At 41.0% G+C, this 7769-nt stretch overlaps 1 non-coding gene across 1 annotated transcript; it reads right to left on the reverse strand.

Annotated features, from left to right (window-relative positions):
- Window positions 1–6897: 6897 nt before the first annotated feature.
- trnat-cgu lies at window positions 6898–6969 on the reverse strand. Its single transcript has one exon. It is a non-coding gene; the product is annotated as a tRNA-Thr (tRNA).
- Between the last annotated feature and the right edge of the window lie 800 nt (window positions 6970–7769).

Consider the following 7769-nt stretch of genomic DNA (forward strand, 5'->3'; position numbering starts at 1 on the left):
CAGTGGCAACTACTGGAGTTAGTAGTCATTTAAATTTAATTTTCAAGCACCAGTCTAGACTGTGCACACAGTGAAACCAAGGAAAACGTGCCAAAAATGACTTTAATTAAACTGAAAGTGTAGAAAATACCAAAAAGGTTCCTGTATAAATGTTACAGCAAATAAAAGGAAGCTGGTGGAAAGGACAGGCCTCAGCAAAATATTTATACATGTTTTTTTTTCCTGGTTATTCAATCATATTTTATGAAATGTATGATTGATGGGGAAGTGCTACAAAAAGGACTGAGTAATAATTCAAGTCTGTGGAACGTTGAAACTCTGGTATATTTTAATATATCGTCAGAATTACATCTAGACATTTATGTTTAAATGTTACAAGGCAAGATAAAATGAGCCTAACGGGGATTATTAACGACATGTAAAATATCTCTGTTACCATGTGCGTTTAACAGACAAGGCTTCGGTCCAAATGGGAGCCAAAATCTTCACGTCAGAAGAACTCAGGGCCAAAAAAATTTAATTTTAAAAACTAAAGTCACTGAAAATTAGAACCCACTTATGAGTATGCATTATTTTCATTAAACAAAGCTGTCAGATTATTTTTGGGAGGGAAATCTTTTTGTAAATCATAGACTCCTGCTGTGTTTAGCCAAGTTCAATAAATTAATTAAAGGCTGGTTGGGTGCATCAGATTCTGCTATTTAATGTAAATAGATGAAAGATATGTGTTGCACTCAACTATTTTCAGAAGATTTTAACTAATCTGTAATAATTTTTGCTCAAAATAAAACTAAAAAGTCTCCATCTGTGTCACACACCCGTGCTGAGGGGCCAAATTTCTTTTGTTCTTAAACTGCAGTCAGGGGGCCGCACAAACTCCACCCAGGGCCACATACGGTCCCCGGGGCCACATGTTGAGCACCCCTGATTTAGCCTCAATCAGTTAAGTAACTGTAATATTTAATAAGTAATTATGTAGACCACATTTGGATATTTGTAAGTGTGAAGGACCACAATTTGTTTTTCACCAATTGTTTTATTTTTAAAATGTAGCCTAAAAATCCACCTTATAAGATAAGATAAGATAAGATAAGATAAGTTAGGCTTTATTGATCTCACAGTGGAGAAATTCACTTGTCACTCATCGGCTTAAGTTGGTTTGGTAAAACAAATAAAAATGCATTGAATTTAAAGGAAATGTGTGACTGGGTTCTACCAAACTCACCTAGCAATTAGGAAGTTCAGGATGAAGGTTTTTTGTGCTCTTTTTAAATATTCTACAATTAAAACACTTTGATCAGGAGTATTTTTGTTGGACTGAGGAGAAAACCTCGTTGGCCTGACTTTACCTTCCATGATCTTATGCATCATTTCTTTCTTATGTGGTTATGTGGTCAATTGGTCTATTAAGATCACTTTTTTTGATATTTTGTTTCTTTGACCTCTTTTATAAACTTGGCATTACATTTGTGTTAATAGAAATGTCTGGGTGAAATAAAAACCCAATTTTTCTGATAATTCCTGTGACTCTCATGGCTTTTTAGCTCGGTCCATCACTGCGGCACATTCAGGTGGAAACAGAAACAGACAAACGTGCCTTCTAACTTCCTGGTAGCGCCCAGCGCTCTGACTTAGGGACCTTAGAGCAGCACGGCGTGAGTTCCATGAGTTTCCCTTTGGCAACAAGTTCAAATGTCAGATTTTTTGTTGTGCACGTGCTTGGGAGAAGAGGAAAAGCATCCGTGTCTTCTGTCTAGTCGTGATGTCTTCTGGGGTAAGAAAGCTGTAAATATTGTAGTTAGCCCGTGTTCTCTTGGTAATGCATCGATTACAGCAGAGACTCAACACAGTCTGCAGATGGACGAGAGCTCTCTCATGAACCAACTAATCCAGCCTAAAGAGGTGAGTGTGATGAATAGATTGGGCAACGGTAAGGGCATGGGTGGGAAAACGTTATAATATATATATATATATATATATATATATATATATATATATATATATATATATATATATATATATATATAAAATAAGCTCATTTTAGACACTTGGATGTCGTTCCTTTGGTCCTTACCCAAATTTCATGACCATAGGTGAGGGAAGGAATGGAGACCGATCAAGAAAGCCTCCTGCTGCACAGAAACCAGATGTCCCCCTGGTGGACAGCCCGCTCCATATTATGTTACTGCTGTGCTTGATGTTTAACAGTGACACACACAAAGATCCACATGGTCTGTGGTGTTTTAAGTTTAAGATAAGGGATAAGATAAGATAGGCTTTATGGATCTCACAGTGGAGAAATTCACTTGTCACTCATCGGCTTAGTGATCAAAATAAGGCGCCAAAAGGAGGAAAATGTGCATAAGGTATAGACACACATATATACAGTGTATCAAAGAAAAAATAAACTAAAAAGTAAAAAATACAAATACGAAGGAAATAAAGCAGAGATTTGAGATGACTATGTACATTCAGGGTGGCTTATAAACAAATAGAAATATAAATTGTGCATCAAGGTGGTACCAGGTATGGAACAACAGTGAAATAGTGAGATAACTATACAGCTGGAGTCGCTTATTTAACAGGATTATTATACAGTGTATTAAATAGTAATTGCACTCTAGTTATTTCACAGGTTATTACAGTTATAGTGCAGCATTATATAATCTGATAGCAGCAGGGATGAATGACCTGTGGTAGCGCTCCTTTTTACAGACAGGATGTCTAAGTCTGTCTGCATGATTTAGGTCAAATAAATAAGTCACAGCCAGAACCTGCAGAAAGCGTCTTTCAGGACAAAGTTCCCCGATAAATGAAATGAAAGCAGCACTCTGAAGATGCAGAACGTATAGACCATGAACTACGGGCAGAAAGGTTTCTGTCCTTACCCTGGACATTGTTTGTCCTCCTGGTGGGTTCAGCAGAATTCGCTGTGAGTCAACATTTATGTTATTTTCAACGAGCAAAAGGAGAACATTTATGGGAGATGACAAACCCGGTATCCCTCTGCGTTTGTCTCTCCCTCTGCCAGCTGCTTTATGAAGACGTCTGGGTTTCTCTTGGCCTTCGTCCACCAATCACTTTGAAAGAAAATGGATATTTCCAGTAAACGTTTGCTGCCGTCCAGAGTGATCAAACTCATCTAGGAAGAAGCACCGGTTCGGCTTTTTAGTGAAGCCCGCTCTGATGGAGGCCGCCGTTCCTGATACTTTGATGAATATCAAAACTAAACAGGCCAAGATGAAGAGAGACGGATAAGTCATGATCTCCCTGCAGAGATTTTGTCTGGCAGCTTCAGCGCTTGGCCACTTAGACACAAAGCTTGTAATTGGTGATGCAGAAACTTGGTCTGGGTCCAGGGCCTGGGCTCTTTTTTTTTTTTCCACCACATTACCGAGAGATGAAGGGGAGCTTTCTGCTTCGGCATGTTAACAAGGAAACAGGAAAAAATGCCAAATGCATTACTGACAGGAGCACGTATCTGGAGTTTTCATCATGACATTTGCTGTAAATAAAGCAGTTTTTAATGCAACAGGCCACATCCAGCCACGCTCCGCCATGCTCTCTGCTCATTAACTCTTCCTCGCTCTATTGTGTAGGCAGAATGTAAACACACCATTACCAGACTCCTGTTTGTCAGAAAAAATAATGAGAGAAAAACCCTTGCATGCTAATAGCCCCGTTATATTCAATTAGATGGCACTTAGCTGCAGATTTTTCATCGCTGATTTCATTGAGGTCAACATGTGGACGCCCACTCTCAGACCAGAACCTCATCTGTGATGCGCAGCTTTACTCTGCCTTTACAAACTCTTCATAGACGTTGAACTTTTTACGTGACCGGCCAGCTGGGTGGTGCACAATTGTGAATGAGAATGAATAATAAAAGGAATACATAGCTGTCAATATTTTGACGTATTTGAATTGATCCTTTTTTACTCGGACACCCCTAAATAAAACCCAGCTAATAAGTGGATATTCTAGCTGTTCTGTGAAGGTCTGAGAGGTTTGTTTGAGAACATCAGTGAGAAAGCAGCATCACGATGAAGCTCAGCCTGAAAGTAGGCCTGCTGCCCTCACATCCCGCATCATGAAGGTCCTGGAGGGCCGCAGGTGGTAAACAAGCGGCTATCAAGACCCCCGCAGCTGCTTACTGCTGTGTTGGAGTTGGAGATGAAGACGCTCTCATACAGATAAGATAATTATAGCTTTCTGGTTTGCACAGTGCTGCAGAGCTGTTTTTTTAGAGTCAGCCAGAGCTTGAATGGATTATATCAGCGCACATCCGTGAGTTACAACGGTCCAGTCAAAGTCCGGATCCAAATCTGAGTGAAAACATAAAAGAACAAAGGCCAAATATGTCCAGCTCTGTAGGAATCTGGAACAGACACACCCAGAAAGACTCACAGACTATATTTAATATTTCCATTTTACTGACGCCTACTACTTTCTGTTTGACTGTCACACAGCTGTGGATCTAACTTTGTGGTTGTGTTTGGAGTAAGTGTGGAAAAAGTTGAAGGGTTGTGAATGCTCCTGCATGGAGCTGCGTTCCCGGCAGCTTTCCACTCACTGCTGGTGGAAAACGTTCTCCTGAAGGAGGATCTACCGTTGGTTCTCAGCAGAGGGAGCTAACAGATCAGCTGCTCTCTCCAGCAGGCCTGTCTGAGGGGAGGAATGTACACGCCGGCAGCATGATGGAAAGAAAACCGTCCTTCGTGTGGTGACAGGCAGAACTTGGGGTTGCCATGGCGAGGACTTTCTGTGGCGGGTCGTAATTATGGGAGCCACAGAACTTGGTTCCGTGACTCATTACATTTCAAGAAGTTAATGAGGAAATCGCATACATCCCCAGGGGCAAATGACTTCATATGTGCGTGATGTGGCCATTTGATAAATGTTGGAAATTATACCATGCAGTGATTAGCTTCGATACTGTTGCAGCAGCTGCCACAGACTAATGATGTGCCTCTGAAGCGAAGGGCTTGTGTCGAAGGTATGACTAACCCTGCTTGTGCAAAAGCCACGCAGGAATCAAACATTTTCTTTAGCTGATAAGAACAGAACCACTTTTTCCCCTCACTGTGCACAGAGATCTCAGCGTCTCTCTTATCTGAGCAAACCTGTTTCTTTCCCCGTTTGGAAACCAGACGGCCTTGGGGACGGCACGCTGTCAGAGCTGAAGTCTAATGGCGTGCACATTCACAGGTTTCCATGTGAAAAAGCAGACCAGACCCCAAAAAGAGCAAAAAGTTCTCACACCCAAAACATATTTTACCGGTTTGTCATAAGGATCTCTGGGAAATTGCAATCGTAGTTTATTATGACTGGTTATTACGACCGAGCCTTCTGGTGTGGCAATGTCTCCCTGGAAATGCAGAAACTATAAATAAAATAGTAAAGCGAGTCTAAAGCACAGAGGAGTGGAGATTTATTCAGCATCCAGGCCAGGCTTCACCGATAGGTCTTCCACATGGTTTCTGTGTCCATGACAGCAATGCAGTGGGAATAAAGTCAACTCTATTGATGTTTAAGGCTGCAGTTTCACTCCAGTCCAATAGGGGGCAACAATGCACTGGTTTGTTAACTGTGTGGAACAGAAGTGGAAAGGAAGTTTATAATAAGAATTTAATGCATTTTCCTGTAGCTCTGAAGTGAGAAGTTTCCTCACAGTATTTCCTGAAAGCAACCATCCTCATCACTTCCTGCACTCGCTGCCTTCTTATTCGGTTTTGTGTTTTTGCTCCTCCCACATGTTACCGGCAGCATCTAGTGTCCTCGACTGATCCGGGGTCTAGTCACAGAGGTTACGGGTTTCATAGGGATGTCTCATGTTCTCCAACTCCTTCCAGGTAACCCTGAGGAGCTTTCTGGCCAGACAGGACATGACGGACCTCCGGCGAGCTCTGGGTGTTCCCAAGGCTCTGACTGCCAGACTGATGTTCCCTCGTAAATCATTCAGTTAGAGGCACAAAGGAGGTATCCTGATGAGATAAATTCATAATTCCTGCTCATTTCTATGACAAAGGCAAGGCAAGGCAAGTTTATTCATGTTCATTTTTCATGCAAAAGGGGCAGCTCCACACCTAGCTATAGCCACAAGATGATAGAAGCTCAGTTTAGTCAATATAAAACTGAAAATGGACCAGATGTGCTGACCAGATTATTTCACACTGTCCAAACAGGTGTGTGATGTCTAATAATTATCATATTTGTTATATCACCTAAATTAACAAACTGCTCTCTGATGGCCATTTCGCACCAGTTTGCTTCTCTATCATTCTGTGAGTTCAGATCTTTTCCTTTCTTCTTCCATAAATCCTCTGTAAAACTGCAGTCATTCACATATTTTAATGTATGTCATATTATTATTACACTTTTTTAAAAGTAAAAAAGTCAAATTGTTATGTAAAATTAAAGACATTTGCTACATTTGAATACTGGGCAAACTTGAGGCATTTTGAGGTTGAAGCTCCCCTTTAATTTGATTCCAGTTTAGTACGTAGTTTCTAGAGAACACCTCCAGTAATTTAAATTAAAGCCAGCATGTGGTTATTTTGGTACCTTGAGCCAAGAGAAAAAGGAAATGGCAAAATGTCTGTATGATCAGATCCGGCCAAACTAATGAGCTGAAGTCTTTTGCACAAACCCGATTGTGTGCATAACCTGGTTTTTAAAGTAGTTATCTATGAATGATGAAGTATAGTTTACTGTCATTGCAACAAACATTTCAAACCCATGCCCTTGGGGAGCAGTGGGCTACCATAGTGAGGCACAACCTGGGCTTAAGGGTTTTGCTCATGGAGCCAGAGTTGAACCCAGAAACTCCAGGGGCCAAGCACAATGCTCCATTAAGCCACTCCCCCAAAATCAGGAGAGCTTCATCAATCAGTTCAGAGGTACAGACGGGGTTTGAACCCACGATCTTCGGTTTACGAGACCGACGCCTTACCACTTGGCCACCGTGCCCATCTGAATAATCTAAAGAGTTTGTTATGGAGACAAATGCATAATCATCTGCATCGAATTCCAAATTTTGAGGTTTATGAATGATTTTACAACATACAACTGTAAAGTTTAAATTTTACTGGATTTTTGGAAAACCACACATAAACATAAAGGCTCAAATACATACATGCAAACGTGCATGCATGCTTTTAATTTGGTTGATTTCTGCAGCCATCAACAAGCTTCTTGTATAATTCTGCTCTGTCTGGATCTCCAGGTGTTTGGATTTTGATGTTTTTTTTGTGTTTGGATTTTGACTATTTCTTTGTTGTGTTATCTGGGTCATCCTTTCTTTAGTTATTCCCGGTGTTTGACTTTTTGGATTTCTGGTTTTCCTGTTTATGTTTTTCTAGTTGCATGTTAGTTCACACTTGTGTGAATCATGTTTGCAGTTCTTTCTGTTGCTTCTTTAGTTTCTGTTTGATTTTTCCCTGAGTCTCCATGGCTCAATCTGAATCCCTTTACTGAGCCAGGACTCTTTAGCCAAAGCAGAAGTGTGTCAGCGGTCGCCATGATCAGTGCTGTCTGAATAGTGCAGTCAGTGAGGAAGGAGGTAGGAATAGTAGCCTGTTTGCTCCCTCACACGGCTAGTTTTGCTTAGGAACTCTGCAACGTCCCTTACTGACGCTAAAAACCCTTTAGGTATCCCATAATCCTTTGTGTGACATGACATGTCAGCACAACCCCCCCACGAGAATCAACGAAAATCACCGGAGAGCAAAGATTGCACACTTTGTGGTTCATTTTTGGAAGGCTGTGCG

Source organism: Fundulus heteroclitus, chromosome 16 (assembly GCF_011125445.2).
Source record: "Fundulus heteroclitus isolate FHET01 chromosome 16, MU-UCD_Fhet_4.1, whole genome shotgun sequence".
Taxonomy (NCBI): domain Eukaryota; kingdom Metazoa; phylum Chordata; class Actinopteri; order Cyprinodontiformes; family Fundulidae; genus Fundulus; species Fundulus heteroclitus.